This window comes from Pristis pectinata, chromosome 28 (assembly GCF_009764475.1).
Source record: "Pristis pectinata isolate sPriPec2 chromosome 28, sPriPec2.1.pri, whole genome shotgun sequence".
NCBI classification, from domain to species: domain Eukaryota; kingdom Metazoa; phylum Chordata; class Chondrichthyes; order Rhinopristiformes; family Pristidae; genus Pristis; species Pristis pectinata.
The window spans coordinates 11,474,965-11,495,838 of record NC_067432.1 but is presented as its reverse complement, the minus strand read 5'-3'; the positions used below and the strand labels follow the sequence as shown (position 1 = coordinate 11,495,838).

The 20,874-nt window shown below is 41.9% G+C and overlaps 1 protein-coding gene across 4 annotated transcripts in view; it reads right to left on the bottom strand.

The window, feature by feature from the left end:
* The window catches only part of LOC127583964 (NT-3 growth factor receptor-like), a 612,790-nt gene that overhangs the window by 579,880 nt on the left and 12,036 nt on the right, over positions 1-20,874 (bottom strand). The window contains exon 1 of one of the 4 annotated variants that reach the window (XM_052040429.1): positions 1,948-2,014. The exons of the other annotated variants lie outside the window; for them this stretch is intronic. The gene's annotated coding sequence lies outside the window, so the exon portion shown is untranslated. Of the gene's footprint in view, positions 1-1,947; positions 2,015-20,874 lie in introns of those variants that run through there. 4 annotated transcript variants of the gene reach the window in all.

The following is a 20,874-nucleotide window of genomic DNA, read 5'->3' as shown; positions in this document are numbered from 1 at the left end:
GTAGTCCAGAAAACCTAATCTCTGACTTTAACTCTGCAAGTTGTATAGGAGTAGGGCAATTGATTAGATTGTTATAGAGCCTGCCCTGCTATATTTCCAAATTATTCCTGCTCACCTGAATTTTAACTGCCCACTTTTGAGAGTCAGCTTGAAGTATCTACAGTGGAAAGTTTCACACACTGTGAAAGCAAACATTCATGCAACACACTCGAGCATTGAAAAGGTCTTGAAGCTCGAATGTCAGTGAAGCAAATAGGTTTCAATGTCAAATGAGCTCCTCTTCCCACCCACATTGTTAGTCCAGATTCTAGAGCTCAGTTGAATTAGTTTACCACTGTACAAGATGTTGGTGAGGCCACACCTGGAATATTGTTTGCAGTTCTGGTCATCTAGCTATAAGAAAGATGTCATTGAGCTAGAAAGGGCGCAGAAAAGGTTCACAAGGATGTTACTGGGACTGGAGGGCTTGAGTTATAAGGAGAGACGGGACAGGCTGGGGCTTTTCTCCACCTCCACCCCCCTGGTGGGTAGGAAGCTAAGGGGTGACATTATAGGAGGTTTATAAAATTGTGACGGGCATAGCTAAGGTGAATGGTCATGGGATAGGGGAGTCTAAAACGAGAGGTCGTAGACTTAAAAGGTGAGAGAGGAGGGATTCAAAGAGGTTCCTGAGAGGCAACTTTTTCCACACAGAGGATGGTGGGTACTGGGAAAAAGCTGCCAGAGGAAGCAGTTGAGGCAGGTATGATTACAACATTTAAAAGACCTTTGGATACATGGATAAGAACAGGTTGAGGGGGAAATGGGCAATATGCTGACAAATGGGGTTAGATCAGGTAGGCAACTTGGTTGGCATGAACAAGTTGGGCTGAAGGGCCTGTTTCTGTGCATCATTTCTGTGCAGTATATGACTTTCTTTTGCTGCTTTAGTGCTTTGCTTAGGTCTTTTAATTAAAAAAAACACAAGCCAAATCAAGTTGAACCAGCGTCAATAGATCAGGAACTCCATTTACTCATCACTAATGAAATGGAATCCTTTTAACATCAATAGATTGTTTGCATGTCTTTGTCTTCCTGCAATTTTGCAGTGCTTTCAGCATTCTCACAACACCAGTCCCCAGAAGTCTCCCCACAACCATTACCTTGCAACATCACCGGGGCAGCAACTGCCAACTTGATCTGATTTTAACATTTTAGTACCTTTACTTTCATAGAAGGTTAAGGAGGTTTGGCATGTCACCGAACATTCTAACAAATTTCTACAGATGTACTGTTGAAAGTATCCTGACTGGTTGCATCATGGTCTGGGACGACAACTTGAATGTGCAGGAATGCAAAAAGCTGCAGGGAGTAGTGGACCCAGACCAATACATCACGGGTACAGTCCCTCCCCACCATCAGTAGTATGTACATGAGGCGCTGCCTCAAGGTGGAAACAATTAACAAAGATCCCCACCATCTGTGTCATGCCATCTTCTTGCAACCATCATGCAAGAGGTACAGAAGCCCGAAATCCCACACCACCAGGTTCAAGAACATTTACCTCCCTTCACCCATTGGGTTCTTGAACCATCCTGCACAACCCTAATCACTACCTCAGTATAGCAACACTATGACCATTTTGCAGTACAATCAACTGTTTTTGCTCTAATTACATTCTCTCTTGTATAATTTATGTTCAATTTGTTTTTTATATGAATGTTGTGTCTCTGATATTATGTGCCTGTGATGCTGCTGCAAGCATGTTTTTCACTGCACCTGCTATGACAATAAACTTGACTTTGAAATATCAGTTGAAAGACCATAGAACATTACAGCACAGTACAGATCTTTAAAGCGTTGAACACATTACTCTCAAATTCCACATAACACCACTTCAGTTGATTTATTCTCTGACAATTAAAACAAATCCAGGGAAACTAAAGCACATAATCAAAATGTCCTGACCATAGATGAGACTGGAGACACAAGAGACTGTAGATGCTGGAATCTGGAGAAACACACAAAATGGCTGGAGGAACTCAATGGATCAGGCAGCACCTATGGGGGGAAATGGACAGTCGACATTTCAGGTCAAGACACTTCATCTGGACTGTATCTGCACCACCTCAAGGCGGCAACATCCAAAGATCCCCACTATCTAGGCCATGTCATCTTCTCGCAGCTACCATCGGGCAGGAGGTACAGAAGCCTGAAGTCCCGCACCATCAGGTTCAAGAACAGCTCTTCCCTTCAACCATTTGGTTCTTGAACCAACCAGCAAAACCCTAAATCACCACTACAGTCTAGCAACACTCCGACCACTCGGATCACTTTGCACTTAAATTATTTTTGTTCTGTTTTTTTTTCTTGTTAAAATTGTTTATGACTTATATTTATGTTTTTCTTGTGAATACTGCTTATATGATGCTATGTGCCTTGCCAACTGCAAGCAAGCTTTTCATTCTACCTGTGCATACATGTACTCATGCACATGACAATAAACTTGACTTTGTGGACCGTCCATTCCATCCCCCCCATAGATGCTGCCTGACCTGCTGAGTTCCTCCAGCGCTGTGTGTTGCGTAGGTGACTGGTCCAAGTTTGTCACTGCACAGAAAAGCACCTTTAGCCGCACTATCCAGGTAACGCAAGGCAGGATATCCTGAAACCTCAGGGCAGTGATATCACAGTCCAGGGCCTGGAACGCGCACACTGCCAGGCAGCCCAGAGTCAGGCACAATGCACAATTATACCTCCAGGAGCTCTTAAAGTAGCAATTCCCAATCCCTGCCTGAACTGTTGGGTCCACTTTGGACAGACTTGCCCCCAAATGTAGAGGCAAGGTGAAGAAGTGCATGCACCATGCATTTATCAGCTGTCAGTAGGCAGGTACTTGGGGGAGGTAGTGGTGACTGGAGCTCCCCAGGAAGCCCAGAATAATAATTTTTAAAAAAAGAGGATAACGTGAACTTCCCTCAAGGGAAAACAACCATTCTGGTGAAGTCCTAAGTCCAGACTCCCCAGTAGTGGCCCAAGTAGGAATGGGCTCTGATGCAGGAACAGGTTTAAATCCAGCTCCTTACCATCGTGTATGCTCACAGTAGAAAATAGTGAGGGAGAGCAATCATGTGGTTCTCTTTTCAACATTGCTGAGATGAGTCCAGCAGCCTCCATGTACAAGTACAAATCTGAATGTCCGGAAATGTATTATCCACACACAAAGCACAAATTCTATCAATTAGCACATTAAATTATTGCACTGCACAAAATAATTTTGTAGCCTTCTGGATTTCACTTTTGTGCCTTTCTTACCAGCTCCATCTATCAAACCTACCAAACATGTAAAACCAGTAAGTTGCATTTATATAGCACCTGTAACATGGCCAAAATGTCCAAAATTCACTTAACCAAACACAACAACCGAAGCCTAACTGTCCACTACACCTACCAGCACTAATTACAACCTTGATAGCTCTATCAACCATAATGATCCAGCTCCTGCAAGGAATATAGTCATTCATATCACTAACAGATTTATCAGCTCTAACTATCAGTGGCCTCATTGTTAAACTGTCATTCTCTGTGTTGCTCACTGCAAGTAACAGAAGTTTTACAGCCAAAGCTTCGTGGTAATTTGTGGGGGCGGCTGTAAACTCAGATGAAGAAGAGCTCAAGAGGCATGAAAGCTTCCCCAGGATCTGAACAATGCCTGTCTATTAGTACAAAGATAATGTGGAATCAGACAGATAAAAGAGAAGTAGAATTAATGATCCCAGTGATGCTCAGAAGTTAGAGTCAACCTTTAACTCTACTTCGAGAAGTACAGGACACATGTTGGCCTCAAGATTTGGACTACTCCATTCAAATCTCCTTAATTTCTGTGCAGTGTCACAGAAACAAGTTCTACTGACCATATGTCACAGATTACATCCTCTGCTCTTCCAAATTTGGATTATAGGACGAATCTTTGCCCCCTGATCCTTCTCCCTCCCCTTTGCATTATGAATGGCAGGGCCTCCATCCCACATTGGCCTCTCTCTGTAAATGCTTTCTCCTTTCATTATCTCACCCTACCTTCAAATACCTACTCAGATCTGTTTCTGCAACACTTCCCCCAACTCCTCTCACTTCTGTCAGTTTCCCATCACCCTTTAAAAAACACCTTGCCACATTAATGCAAATAAGAATATGTTTTGTTATTGCAAGCAGTATTATTGGACATGCCAGAATGACTGGCTGGGTTATTTTAGTTACAGGGGAAGCAGGTCACCTTTCTCAATTTGACCTGCACACGCTCCAGTCAAAATGACAGATAATTGACTCTTGATGCCCTTAGAACTGGCCAAGTTCAGTTGCAAGCAGTCACTAGCAGTTCAAGGGATTGGCCAGTACCACCTTCTCAGGGTGTCCAGGGATGGAACAAGGTGACCTTGCCAGCATCATTCATATACATTAAGCAAATACAAAGAAAAACTCATGAACATATAATCAAGTAGTTCATCAGCTGAGAACTTTAGATTGCATAAGAAGATTGCCTTCACAAATCTGACCTGTCAGTGTTGTATGGCATATTAATTCAGGCCTATGCCACCAAAATTTCCAATGCAGTTGCCTATTGAGCCAATTGTAGGCTGGTTCAATTGGCAACACTTTTACTTCTGAGGCAGTAGGGTATGGGTTCAAATCCCACCCGGAGATGTGAGTACAAAAATCTAGGCTAATGCCCTAATGTAGTGCAATTAGTGGTTGGGCAAAATCTTTTCTGATGGGTTATTAAACCAACACTCCATTCCTTCTCTCAAGGGGTGGTTAAAATGTTTCAGCCTGAATCATTAACTCTTTTTCTCTTTTTGCACAGGTTCTGCATGAATTGCAAAGTGTTGCCTGCATTTTCTGTTTAAATGATGACATGGCACTATTTCAGAAAACAAAGCAGGGAAACGTTAGTGTCTTGCCACACCCCTCACTCAACATTAGTAAAAGATTAGCTGGTCTGGGTGTTTGCTGTACACATGCTAGCTGCTACATTTCCTGCATTACAATAGTGACATATTCAAATACTTCATTGGGTGTAATGGGACAGGAAAGGCGCTATATAAACAGCAACCTTTCATTCTCTCACTAAACTATGACGATAATGAAAGTGCTGCAGCAGAGATCATAAGATTATGTGATATTAACAGTTTAAGGCCTGTGGTACAGTTTGTACTATGTGAAGCAAACACTTTTTTTTAAAAAAAGAAATTCAACACTTAGAGAAATGAAAGTGGGTCAGCTCCTCGTGGACTGGGGGAGACTGTGAAAGATCCACAACCAGAGCACTTCACTGAAATCCAAAGGAAGGCCGGCAGTCTTGTGAAGCAATGATTCTCGCACTTCAAATATCACAGCTGACAAAAAGCAGCAGCGTCACGTTCAGGACTGGTGTGTTCACAAACACATCACCCCCTCCCCTGCACACACAGCGCTGATGTTCGGCAGTTTCGAAGACTAAAACTCTCACTACCATCCCCAAACACCTCATTTGTTTCACACAAGTCACTTAGAACCAAACTGTTCAGATAATGAAGCGGAACATGGCTACATGCAGCAACTCTTGGACAATATTCAAGTGTGAGCTGAAAAGAGACAAGTTACATTCATGCCACATAAGGACCATACAATAGAGAGTTTAACCTCCTTCTATTGATCTTCAATGGCATTACTATAGCCAAATACCCTACCATGAACATCCTGTGGATCATTCTTGTCAATAATGGACCTGCCACATAAATTCTGTATAGTGAGTGACTCACCTTCTGACTCCGCCAAAACCTTTCCACTATTTATAAAGCACAAGTCAGCAGTGTGATGATATACTCTCCATTTGCGCAAATTAGTGCGGCTCCATACAAGCCAAACAATGTACTCGACTGGCACTTTATCCACTGGCAGAAATATTCATGTTCTCCTCCACCACACACCATGACACATTAATGTCTACAAAATGCACTACAATTACTCACCCAGGCTATTACAACAGCACCTCCCAAACACAATCACCGAGGACCAGGAAGGAGGCAATGGAAATGCCACCATCTGCATAATCCCCTCTATGTCACACGTAATCCTGATTTGGAAGTATATTACTGTTTCTCCATCATAGGGAGAATCCTGGAACTCTTTCACAGTCCTTGGGAAGTACATTCACCACAGGAACTTCAGTGGTTGAGGATGGTGACTCACCCTCGCCTTCAATTGTAATTAGGTACGAGTACAAAATACCAGCCTTGCCAACAATGCCCACATCACAAGAAATAAAATAGGAGTAAAAACCTATAACAATCTCTGGAAATGATAACAAGAGTCATGGCAACTTCATTTGGTTTCAAACCTAATTAGATTTTTTTGTACATGATGAAAATAGACATCCCTGCACATGTCACTGAGTCATTTATTCTACCTACCACATTAACATCACTTGGTTATTCCCTCTATATTTCTTAGCTTCCTCTCTCAAGTGTTTCACTGTCCTAGCTGATTCGTGAAGATTAAACCTTAGTTGCTTCAGCAACTTCTAACCATTATCAGAATTATTACAAATCTTTAAGACAATGATTGTTAAATCTGTCATTGTTAGGTAAGTGGCCTTCAGGGAAGAGGTTGTGGAAGGGTTGGTGATACAGAGCATTAACGAATGAAGGGCAGGACGGCAACAATGAATTTCCATTCACTGACGGTTGTGCAGCTGCGCACAGATTATGGAGGGAGTGAGGGGTAATTGGAGGGAGTATCACCCCACAGCATTTTATTATTTGATCCTCAAAAGGTTGCATTGATCCTGCTCTGCAAACATTTTTGGCTCAAGTGAACGACACAAGCAAAATATAAAAGAACAGAAAACTCCCTGGCAAAGATATGAAATTTTGATGCATTTTGAGGTATCAAAAGGTATTGCTGCAGGACATCACAGAGTCCCAAAGGGACATGAATGAAAACATGGGATTGCGAGGATTTGTGGAGAGTTTTATCCACCCCCCCCCCCCCCAAACATTATGTCCTCCCCAGTATTCTTAGCTGGGTTTTTCGGTACTTAGCTAAACAACTGCCCAGTTGAGAAATGAAAACAGAAAGCACTGGAAGTATTCAGCAGGTCAGGCAGCATTTGTGAAGGAAAACAGTTTGCACATGCTCCCAGTGACCATATGGGTTTCCCCTGGGTGCTCCATCATCATGTCTAATGGCCATTATAGACTTTTCCCATCCTCATTACATTATTATGCCTAATACTCATTAACTGACATTCCACTATATAATTACATACCTCATTTAATCCTCATTAATCTATTATCCATATACTCATTACATTTATATTCTTAGTGCCCATATTCCAAACGTCAACTAATCTAATTCATATTCTGATGAAGGGTCATTGGCCAGAAACACTAATTTGGTTTCTTTCTCCACAGACGCGCCCTGACCTGCTGACTGTTTCCATTTCAGATTTCCAGCATGTCCAGCTGTTTTCCTTTCCATCCAGTTCAGAAATCACGGTCAATAAAATCAAAAAGATATATAGCTATCATTTGAGTAGTAATTATTACACCAGCACCTTTATCAATCTAATGTCATATTTCCCATGACATACAAGGATGCTTATCAGCCAATCAAGTCTCAACTAGCTCTCACAGCCATCCCATCAGTCCCATTTCCACTAGTTCCTGGTAACCAGTTCTCTCTCACATCTCAATCAGTTCCAGCCCAAATGTCCCATCACACTCCTGCATGAAGGAATATTTATGGTGGCCAATTAACCCACCAACTAGCATGTCCTTTGGGTCAAGAGAGGAAACTGGAGCAGCTGGAGAATGTGCAAACTCCACAGAGACAGCACCAGTGGTCAAGATTGATCCCAGGTCAATGGAGCTGTGAGGCAGCAGCACTATCTGCTCAATTGGCAGTAGGGTGGTGCAGCTGTTCCCTTCACTGCTTGGATGACCAATTCATGTTCTGACAGTGTCCCAGGATTCAATGCAAATTAATAAATTGGTTTATTATTGTCACAGGTACCAAGGTACAGTGAAAAAACTTTGTTTTGCATGCCATCCATACAGATCATTTCATTACAACAGGGCATTGAGGTAGTACAAGGGAAAACAATAACAGAATGCAGAATATAGTGTTACAGTTACAGAGAAAGTGCAGTGCAGGCAGACAATAAGGTGCAAGGCCACAATGAAGTAGATTGTGAGGTGAAGGGTCTTATCGTACTAGGGAACCATTCAATAGTCTTATAACAGTGGCAATAGTAGCTATTCTTGAGCCTGGTGGTCAGTGCTTTCAGGCTTTTGTATCTTCTGCCTAATGGGAGGAGAGAGAAGAGAGAACGTGCTGTGTGGGTGGGGTCTTTGATCATGTCTGCTGCTTTACTGAGGCAGTGAGAAGTATAGACAGAGTCCATGGAGGGATCCTGGTTTCCACGATGTGCTGTGTCCACAACTCTCTCCAGTTTCTTGCAGTCATAGGCAGAGCAGTTGCCATACCAAGCCATGATGCATCTGGATAGGATGCTTTCTATGGTTCATCGATAAAAATCAGTGAGTGTCAAAGAGGACATGCCAAATTTCTTTAGCCTCCTGAGGAAGCAGAAGCACTGGTGTGCTTTCTTGGCCGTGGAGTCCACGTGGTTGTATCAAGACAGGCTATTGGTGATGTTCACCCCTGGGAACTGGAAGCTTTCAACCCTCTTGACCTCAGCACTGTTGATGTAAACAGGAGCATGTGCAATGGTACAGAGGTTAGGGGGAACTAGAGGGGTCTGCAGTTCAACAGAATGTGGGTAAAAAATGCTTTGCTCATACCAAGTCAAAAGAATGGGTAGCGATTTTCACTGATTCTTCAGCATCCCAGCTTCACTCTCGCTATTTATAAACCCTTGGCCCACTGCGCATTGACGGCTTTGATTGGAATTACTTTGAATGATTTATGGGGCAGTTTCACAGTGTGTAAACATAACACTGCACCGACAGTTTGAATTCTATGATTATAAAAAATCCATCAAGGGGCATTTACCTCAGACGTCACCACTTCAGTCATCTACCTCTAATTTGTTCTCTGACAATTTTGCTGCCTTACAGGCAGGAGCTGCTCCACGATTAACATTTATGTTATGCAAATTACTTCACCGCAGTAAGAAAGATAAACTAGCATTACTAACAGTTGCTGACACAGAATGTTAATCTCACTTGTCCCTATATTCCAGTACCAGCGTTGCTGTCGCCAGTTTTTCCTGTGTCCTTGGATAATCTAGAGAAAGCAAACCTCCCAGCCGGAGAGGGAGATCTAATTCAGGACCATTTTTTGGATTGTTTCACATATACCAAGCTAGGAATTCAGTAACCAAACACTGGCTGAGAAAACCAAGTAACAAAGAGGCACAATCATCCCTGGATGGAGCCCATCCCAACTCACTCCCCCTTCCACCTCCAGCTGGACAGTTACTCTGAAAATGGTGGACATGTGTGCAACTCAATATACATTTGAAAAAGTTGCACAAGCCAATATTTCATGTGATGACTTCAAAGTTGGTTTGTTCCTTCATCAATGAAGCAAAACCCAACTTCTGAAAGAGAACACCAAATAAACAGAAAATAAAACATTTTTGTTGTATTCAAGATGAAGGGATTAGAATATCAAGGCAAAACAGGAGCAGGAGTCAGCCATTTAGTCCATTGAACCAACGTTCAATGAAATCAAAGCTGATTCTTTGCACTTTCACCTCCCTGTGTCCCTTGATTCCCTTAATGTCCAAAACTTTCTAACCTCAGCTTTGGATATATTTAGTATTTGTAAATTGTTGGGGTAAAAAAATTCCATACAGAGTCACAACCCTCCAAATAAAGAAATCATTCACCATCTTAGTCTGAAATAGCCAATACTTTACTCTTGGACTTTAACATGCATAATGTCAGTTGGTACCACTTTAAGAATTGCTGCATGCAGGCAACTGCTCTCCATTTATTGCTGCATGTTTTCGATGGAGCAACTTCTATCCATTTCTGTAGGGAAAGCCGCATTAGATTGTGGAAAGCAGCATTTCTTAATCTCTTTGATGAAAAACACAATGATGCTGGAGGAACTCAGCAGGCCAGACAGCATCCGTGGACAAAAGCAGGTGGTCAACATTTCAGGTCAGGACCCTTCTTCAGGACTGAAGAAAGGTCCTGACCTGAAATGTTAACCCCCTGCTTTTCTCCACAGATGCTGCCTGGCCTGCTGAGTTTCCCCAGCATCATCATGTTTTTCATCTAGATTCCAGCATCTGCAGTCCTTTGTTTCTCTTCCATTTAATCTCTTCTACAAGTAAACTATACGTTTATATAATCGACTATCCTCCAGCATCTTGGAAAGTGAATGAGAGAAGATATTGAGACATGTTGTCAGAAGTGAACACATCCTGTCACAGACCCCCGTGTCGGCATCACTACAGTTCACTACATGAGTCACATTAGAAACAGCACAAAGCTTACATCAGGCAATCTTAAGAACAATTCCTATGCTTGCCCATGCCATCCTCCGCCAATAACTCTTCTACATTGTCCAGCTGGGGAGGACTGGGTTCTGCCAGTGGTTCTGTTCTTAGTGATGCAGTGGCAGCCAAAGTTAAGGGAGGAGATACTTCTTGACCTGGAACTTGCCTCCAGAATGCTAGGAGGATCTAGCTTAATTTTCTCCACCCCAACCCTGCACTCCATCTCTTCTGCATATTGTTTCTTAAAGATATACTCCCTGAACACAAGAAATAGGAGCAGGAAGAGGCCATTCAGCCCTTAATGTCTGCTCCTTAGTTCATCAAGATCATGACTAATTTTCTATGTCAGTGCCACTTTTCTGCACTTTCCCCGTATTCCTGGATTCCCTTAATGCCAAAAAATCTCTCAATCTCTGTTACAAATGAACATAATGATTAAGTCTCCCCAGCTGTTTAGGGTAGAGAAATCGAAAAGATTCAGCACCCTTTGATTGCATCAATTTCTCCTCTTCTTGGTCCTAAATCGCCTTCCCCTTATTCCCAAACTGTGCCCCTTGACCCTAGACTCCTTGGTCAGGGGAAGCATCCTCCTTGCATCCAGCCTATGAGATCTTTTAAGAATTTTGTAAGATTCAATGAGATCTCCCATTCCCCCCCCCCCCCCCCCCAAAGTTTAAAGAACAGAATCCTCGTCTCCTCAAATGGCAAACCAATTATCTCTGGAACAAGTCCAGTAAATGTCAGATTCCACAAGTAAATGACACAGCTCTGCCTCTGTGTTGTCTCCTTGTCTGAAATCCAGTTCAGCATTATGATCCCCCCATAAAGCATTGGGATGATCCATGCCAATGTCAACAAGTTTCACCACAAGCTCCAATATCTTGCCACTTTTCTTTTGCTATTTTCTGACCTCAATCCATTAAAAAAAATAACCAGAGGACCAGTCTCAAAAATCTTATTCCTGGTTAGATCTAAATTACTCAATCTTCTGGCAAAACTCTCCAGAGCTCTAAAGCTGCTGGCTTTATTGCTTCAACCGCTGAGAGAATTTCACAACCTGCCCCAGATTACTGCTATTTCAACAGTTACCAGTTTAATCTCAATATTATCACTGGAAAATCCCAGACTTGTGAAACAAATGTTGTTATCAGATAGCTGGTGAATTCTAATGGGAAAAATTTTCCAACAGGCACAACAGTCACCAACCAAGAAACATTTCATCTCTGAGCTGCCTATAATTTGAGAGTTTATCCTCATGTGGCAGTTAATTTCCTTTCAACCCATCCAGAGAGGCACTTAATTGCAACAACAAGCTGAAACTAATGGCTTATGGCCTGCACAGAAATTACTGGGCATTACTATAATCAGAGGAAGTTTGTGGTACACAGGATAGGTTATAATAAACTCATTGGGCATTGAAGAGGCTCAAAAGGATTGAAAACAGGAGATATAGAGCCATTACAGATCTGATCCAGACAACTACAGGTCTAATAGCTCAATAGTGGTAGCAGAGAGAGAGAGAGAAAAAAAAAGGAACTCCTTATAGGGAGCAGGTTGGTGGACTTCCTGGAGGACAATGACTGAATAACAGACAGCATAACTCTAGAAGCAGAAGGTCCTACTTGGGGAACCTCCCAGATTTATCTGGAAGTGGTTACAAAGGATTGTTGGCATATCCTTTATTTGTAGAATCTGACAAGGATCCAACAGACCAACAATTAAATGAAACAACCTGTGGTAATCAAAGTTAAAAACTGAGACTGGATCAGGAACATCTAAATTTGGGAACAGGATCTCACAAAATCTTATAGTACAATCCTGCAGATTGTTTGTTGCTCAGATTCCAGCATCGGCAGTCTCTTGTGTCTCCATAAGGTTGTCTAGTAGAAGGAGTGCAAGGCAAACTTAAATTCAGGAAAAGCCCATTTGCGACACATTGAAAAAGTTTAGCCAGCATGCCCAAATTGGCTTTAAGATTGAGGATATTTAGGGGGTGGGAATTGGCTGCCAATTGTACTCACCTCTGCATTCAAATCTAACCAGCAGCTGATAAATTTGCAGGCATTTAGTGATAATAACCAAAGCCAATTATCTCTCCAATGGCATCATCAACCATTCAGAATTACCCCAAGCATCTCCAGGATTTAAATATTAAACTTCCAAGTACTACTTGCCTGAAGGCAACTTAATGAGGTTATATTTTTCTTTTTGATCTACAGCATTTATCAGTTATACAAGCATTAGAGACAAGGGTGGTTGGGAAAGACTGAGAGGCATCACAAAATCCCTGTTCTAATTGGCATGGCAAGTTTGCAACAAGCAGGTTTTGGGAAGGGAAGGTCATGTGACAATACTTCCAGGAATATCACCATCAGAAGATGGAAACACCAAGGATATGCTAAGTGAAATACCACAGGGATCAATGCCCGGATCTCTGCTTCTCATTTACACATCAGCGAAAACCATCTGTGAGCTTGCTAAACTTGCAGACAACATGACAGCACTAAAGTGGGGTGTGAAGTTTGAAAGAAGCAGCAAAAGATTCAAAGAGGGTTCAAGTCATTGACAAATTCAGTCCTGGCAAACACAAAGCATTGCACACTGGGATAAATGAGATATTCAGCACAAGAGAACTTTGAAATGAAGTGAGAGCAATCAGTCAGGCTTCTGGCCCAACAAAATCTCAATTTTAGAATGTTCTGCCTTGTTAAACCTCTGCCTGCTCTTACTTTTCCTCTAGCCTCTCAATCCTGCCCTTCTCCAATTTGGCCACTTGCTCTTTCCTGAATTTAATTGCTCCACCATTGAGGAGTCCTTCACTGCTGTTGTGAGAAATCCACATGGCTGTCACGTGACAGTAACAGCACTGACCCCCGCTGACCGGAGGACAGCATTGCTCCTCTGATCAGAAGTGATACTACTGTCAATCCAGGTGCAGCTCCACCCACCCCTCAGGTGTGAGAGTACCCTTTGCCTCTGAACTCGTCTGACCAGTACCCTTTGTGTCTGAACCTGCCTGACCATTGGCTGTGGCAGGAACCTTTGTCTTTGACTCCCACACCATTGGCTCATTTAAATCACAACAGTGAGGCTCCACCCAGCCTCCTAGCACCATAAAAAGGGCTGCATCCACTAGCCCTTCCTCTTTTGATGACCCCAGGAGTAGTGAGACAACACTGGAGAGGTCATTGGTAAAAGTGCATCACCACATAGTCAGGGAGTGTTAAGGGGCAATGCTAGTGTGGGATGGGCATTGAAATATTATATCCTGAAGTTGTACATCGTTATTGTGTGCTTGTTTGTATCAGTGTGTGGGAGTGTATTTTACCCCTGTTGTGCTTCCCCTCTCGTGTTTGTGGTATCCTGTGCATCAGTGAGTGTGTGTCTGTTCCCATCCATTCTGTCCTGCGTTTGCCTTTGTGATTAAACTAGTTTTGGTCTACAAAACTAGAGTTCAGAGTCCTTGATCACACACAACAACTGCCAAGAGCAGTGCCTTAGAATTTACTTCTCTAAACCTCTCCATCTCTCTTTGCCCTGTAAGATACTAAGATACTCCTTAAAACCCACCTCTCTTTGACCAGGCTTTGCACAAATTCCCTTTTTTTAAAAATTATTATTATATTGAAAGCACTATATAAACAGAGGTTGATGTTGTTGGGTATTAGGTGCAATATTTTTTCATCTCTGGAAAGGTCAATGCCAAAAAGTCTACATGACTGATACAATCATGTGAAAATAATAAGCATATTCAAAGTAAGACTGGTGCACCAATCTACCAGAGGAACTCAGCAGGTCTAACAGCAAAGGAGTTCTCAGCATTTTGGATCTGATTCAGGATTTCAACCCAAAACATCAACAATTCCTCCCCTCCCCACCACAATAGATGCTGCTCAACCTGCTGACTTCTACCAGCAGATTATCTGTTGCTCCAGATTCCAGCATCTGCAGTCTCTTGTGTCTCCAGAAGACTGTCTAAAGCAGCAATGCAAGGTAAATTTAAACTCAGGAAAAGTACATTTGAAATGCACATTAGGAAGTTCTTTTTCCAAGTGTCTATCAACTTTGCCTCAGTGTCAAAAAGGTGCTGATGATTTTGCCGCCAGTTGCACATCTTTCCCAGATTTTATATTCATGATTTCGTTTATTAGTTGATTCATTAATGTCAGAACCAAACCTTTGTGCATTGTGATGACAGAACAAAAGGAACTGCACAACCAACCCTCCGTGCATTGTTCCTGTGCAGCTGCTCCTTCCCTCCTGCAGCCAACTTCACACAAATTCTCAGGAAGTAAGTCCTTAATCCCTTTGAAGATTTTGGATATTTATCATTTAATCTCACAAAGGTTTTCAATACCACACACTATTTTGTTACCATATCTATTTCTAGTTCGTCATAGATCAATTACTTTCGACCTCATTTATTGTGCAGCTCATGGAATTAAAAAGGAAAATGAAACCTGCAATTGGCAGCATTTGAGGAACTCAGAGGCTCAATATTTATCCAATTCTTACTCTTCTTAGCCTTGTTATACATCAACAGCTTTACATCTGCAGCCAGAGGTTTCTCCATGACAGTCTCAATGGATTTGTCTGAAGTCTTCTTTGTCCAGTTGGGCCATCTGATTAATCTTGATGAAGGTATTGGTTAGAACTGATACCATTGAATGAATACTTTATTATAGCCCTTCCACCCCTAACAGTATACTCCTGGCTCTTCTTATCAATGATAAGAAAATAATGGCATGTTCTATGAACAAAATAGAAAGTAATGGAGCCAACAATTTGAGGCAAGATGTACAATGCAAAATCTCCAAAGGTTTTCAGACACTTTGTGAAGCACCTGCACTCAGTCTTCAGGAGTGACCCTGAGCTTCTGGAAGCCCACCACCTTAATACACCATCCCACTCTCACTGACTTTTCTGTCCGCAGCCTCGTGCGCTGTTACAAGGAGGCCCAGCAAAAGTTTGAGGAACAACATATCTTCTGTCTGGGCACATTGCAGTCTTCCAGAGTCAGTATCCCATTCTACAACTTTAGATAACTCACTGTTTCTCGATGTCTGTATTAGAACAGGCCATTTCTGCTGATCATCTTGTTGACTCAGTTTTTCTTATTTTATTCCTATAGTCTGGCTTGCTGGGCATGTCCCATAGCCTCACTGTTAACAATACATTACACAGACAAAGAAGCACCTCGTGCTCGTATCTGTCCTCGTTAACCCAGTTAGACTCACCCCAGAGATATTCTCTTTGTTCTACTCACCCCTTCCCCACCTTCTGTTTTTCTCCCTTTTCCAGTTCCAAAGAAGGGGCTTGGACCCGAAACATTAATACTCTCTCTTTCTGCAGATTCTGCTTGGTCTGCAGAGTGTTTGCAGCATTTTCTGGCTTTGGACACTTCGTTGTCTTCTGTCTTGGGATGAGTGAGCCACTCGTATCATCAACTTCACAATGAATTTCAAGAAATTGCTTTATTTTCACACTGCTGAAACAAATTAAGCTCTACCGTGGGAAGTTTGTGCTGTGATTTGATGACCCAAGAACCTTTTTCCCTGCAGATTTACATTGCTACAATGCCTGAGATACTAAAAAGGAACGTGGGGTCTTATAGATGTAGTTAGTGAATTGTTCCGATAAGCTTTTTCTAAATCTTACTTTTTCTGTCTCTTTTTTTCTCTTTCACACCATTTTGCTTCTGCTCTCCCTTCTGTATCTAACTTCTGTATCTGACTGCTTTTTTTGTTCTAATATTCTTTCTTGTAAAAATTGTGTACAATTAATGTTTGCTTTCTTTGTGAATACCACTTATATGGTGCTATACGTCTATGATGCTGCTGCAAGTAAGTTTTTCATTGCACCTGTGCACACATGTACTTGTGCATATGACAATAAACTTAACTTTCACTTCTAATTATCCCCACTTCCTTCTCAGTTGTTTTCCTTATCTTTGCTGGCTGCCATCCCTATATCCGATTGGTTAACAAGGTGAACAACTGACACGGTTGTTTTGTCTCAACTTTGTTAAAGAAAATTATTTCCCATAGTTTATATTTTCATGTTTTCTTTTGCCAGGGGAGGTGACCATTCAGTTCATCAAGTTTATGCTTGCTCTTGGAGCACACCTATCAATCTCATTCCTTTACTTATTTCCCTGCAATCTACTCATTCTCACATGCCCATTGACTCCCCACTGATTCTCCAACCACTCTCCTACACTAGGAGAGATTTGCAGTAACCCTTTAACCTACCAGCACATCTTTGGAGTGCAAGGGAAAACTATCAAGGAGAAACTCATTCCATCACAGGGAGAACATGCAAACTCCACGTAGACAGCAGGTCAGGATTGAACGGGGTCACTGGAGCTGTGAAGCAACAGTTCTACCAGCGGCAACACACACCAGATGCTGGAGGAACTCAGCAGGTCGGGCAGCATCTATGGAGGGAAATAAACAGTTGACGTTTTGGGTTGAAATGTCGGCCATTTATTTCCCTCCATAGATGCTGCCCGACCTGCTGAGTTCTGCCACCATTTTGTGTGCATTGCTCCTGATTCCAGCATCGGCAGAATCTCTTGTATCTCAGTTCTACCCGCTGTGCTGCTGAGCCACCCCTCTGGGACAAGATCTGAGATGACTTGAATCAACTTGCACTTCCATCAAATCATGCCACAAAATACGTCAAAGTTGAGAGGCAAAGGTTAAAAATCCAACAACTGATGCATGTGCACGTGATGCCCCAGTCCACCAAAGCTCAGTTCAATTCTCTCTTTGTATAACACAAACTTGCTTCTGACTCTACCAAGTACCAATTGTATCTGTTCTGTTGCTGACACTGTTATTTGTTTCTTCTCTCATGATTTCATTAGCTTGATTTGGCAGTTAACTCCCCAGTCAAAGTCTCATACTGTAGTAATTTGCTACTTTCCAAATACAAGGAAGATTATGTGAGATCACGTTACCATAAGCAGCTAAAATAACCTGAAGGTAGGTCTCAACTTGATCCCAGCATACACAACTAAATGATAAATTACCTGGGGAGCTAACTACACTTAGAAGCAGCTCTTCATACTTGTATGAAATATGGAAAGCAACAAATCAAAATCAAGTGTTTTTAAAAAAAAAGTAATACATTTTACGTCAATTTTATCAACACAATACTCGCTTCTTTTCACGGATATATCTCCCAGAGGAAGGAAGAATTGATGTTGAAAATGTCAAAATCATTAATTGCTAAGCAACAAAAGAAACAGTAGTTTCATAGAGATTCAGGGAATGTTCTTTTACCATACTGCCAAGGAGAGCCCACAAAAAGTTCAGCTGGTCAATGAAGATATTAATGTACCAAGTAATGTCAAAGAATCACCATCTGGGTTTGCTAAGTGTTAAGGTCTAGGAATGATTTCCAGCTGCAATATCACAGGAAGATCAGGAAGGAAGTTGTCACAGAGCAGAACAAATCCTCCTGCATCTTGTATAATGTTTGTTTGGCAATGCAAGGCTTGCTACCTGGCCAATTACAAATAAATTTAAAATGTCATAAATTCCCATTCTTCCTTAGATCCTTCTTTTCAAAGAGACCTTGAACTAAGGCTAGAATGGAAATGAGTGACCTTACTGGGTACCAGCATGTCGAGACCTTATTGCCCCATCCTGCATGAGTTTATGTACCAGATTGCTCACATTCTAAGGCAGTGGAGTCATTGGCAGGTCCATCCTCAGACTCAACATACAGAAAGCAGTGAGTCATGTCCAGCCAACACACACAGCAGGTAGCAGCCTTACACATTCCTTTTCTGTAAAAACTTCATTCATTTACATGATATGGGTGTCACTGCCAAAGCTAACATTCAAGCCTAATTGGCCTTGAGAAGTGGTGGAGAGTCATTTTTTGAATTGCTTGTCTTCTGGAAGTGTTCTTCCAGGTTTTAGACACAGAGATAATGAAAGAATGGAAGGGGCCATGGACTCCTAATCCAATTGCCACATTTCCCAAAAATGAAAGGCTTCACAAATACTAATAGGTTCCCTTCTGCAGTACCTCTAGGCTGTTCTTGATGTTACCCTCGTCTTGCCTGTGGAGCAACCTCCTCCATGATGCCAAAGCTGGCAACACAAAGCAACGGTCTTTAAAGTCATCACAAAATATGCTGAGGAACACTTCCAGATTTAAGGAGCATTGTTCCATGTACTTGTACTATGCAATTTCTGTATAGATACCAAACCATTATTAATCCTGTACTCCACCGTTGTGGAGGAATTTCACAAAGGTACCATTTCTCAAGAGCGTAGACATGACTGTTATGCATCACTTGACATTTGTGGTTGTAAGTCACAAACCAGTGGAACAGCAGATTGCCTTAAAGTAAAAAGGTTATGACAGCCTGGAAATAATAATGTCATGCTGATGTTATAAATGAATGACATATTAAAACAGTGACATCCTCTCCTAATCACACAGGCAGAGATTCCATTTTGGACCAAACGTGTGCATTTGGGAATCTTACTCAGGTGTAAGGTTGCACGTCCCTCTCATCCTCATGTTGATTATCCACAGAACAGAAAGTGACACTCACATATCACCTCTCACGATCTTAGACCATTATTAAATGAGTTAAAGCTGACGAACCATTTTAGAAGTGCAATCACTGTCAAAAGGCACCAACAAATTCACATTCACAAAGTCCAACACACAGCATGGATATAAATAACCAGGTGAGTTATGATAGTAATGTTGGTTGAGGGGCAAGTATTGGCCAGGGCACTAGGGAGACGTAGCTAGCCTTTCTTTGAAATAGTGCAGCAGGATCTTTTACATCCATCAGATTGGGAAGAAGGAGCCTCAGGTTAATGTCTTATCATTATCAACAAAGCAAGAGTTGAGATTTGCTTCACACAGCTGCCTATTGTTGGTTGACAGATAATGCACAATGTCCCCAGTGGCAGCTTGAAACTGCTCCAACAAATACCAGTTAAGTGACTTACACAACTGCCGGCTATACTGTGCCAGAGCTGGAATTTGGCTGCAGGTCTGCCAGCAGCATGCTGTATCAACTCCATTGTGCCTTCCCTGTTCAAGCAAAACCTTGGCAGTTTAAAAGGCATGTACTAATGTCTGCATATATAGGATTGGTCTGCAAGTCAATGCAAGAGGGAACAGAACACCTCAGCTGTAGCCTGGCCTCCTTCTGCTCATCCTCCTCCCAAAGAGATACCAGGGAAATTCCCAATGGAAAAACCCTTATGGAACACAGGAATGGGAGGGAATAAGCCATTCAACCCTTGAAACTGTGGTGCACCTCAGTAAGTTAATGGACAATCTGTGACCCAACTTCATGTACCCAACTTTTCCCCAATATTTTGTGAAGCAAAAATTTTTTAAAAGACTGCAATATCATAACTCCATCGAACAGGTTTAGGGTCTGCAGCCCCTCAAGTTTGTTCTGCAATTCAACCAAATTATGGCTGGTCTGCATCCAAGTTTCATTTAACAGAAATACCTTTAGGGCAAGGGGGGAACAAACACAAACATGCTTTAGAAATGGCCTGGCTGAGAGACAGTCTCATCACTTGATTCTGTGGTTCAGCAACCAAGAAGTTAGAAATCTAGTTGAGAGGAGCTGCTTTAAGCTAGTAGAAATGATTGCACAAATTATCCTCATTATGTATTCCTAAATAGATCCACCATAAACTACTGTATGTTTCCGTCACCGATTAACATCTAAGGGGGAGAACTATAATGAACAAAAAACAGGTGGAGATCTGCAGCAACAGTTTCCCACTTCTTTATTAAAAAGATTGGGCATTCCTGACAAAAGAGGTCCACCTTAAAGAATTCATGGAAAAAAAATTGGTTTGAAGATGTGCTTGAACTACTGATTTACAGTTTCTTAAGGATTGAGATAGTCCTTGCCCAAATATCCACATTTAAAATAAAATCTATAGAAAACCTAGACCACAAAATTTATGGTTCTGGATAGTTCAGGAGTTTAGTTCCAGATGAGGATTTATAAAAATAACCTTCGTGTGCAGTTCAGATAGGCTTGAATATTGGGAGTTTGTGAAACTCTAAATAAATTCCAACTGTCACCCTCACGAGGCTGCATGTGACTGTTGCAGGAAAGTTCAGACTGCAATGTCACTTCTGTCAACAGATTTGTTGCAGGATAATGCGCCTACCTTGGAAATTGTTTTGCTGATTTTTTCCACAAATCCCATCTATGGCAACCTGAGTCAGTCCAGCTATATCTAAATGATGCTACCCATTTCTACTGCAGTGGAAATCTTACAGAAAAATGTCAGAGAACCAAGACTTGGAGGTGTAATTGGCCAAATGGAAATGCTTTGAATATCTGCAATGACTCATCACCATCTCCCCAACCC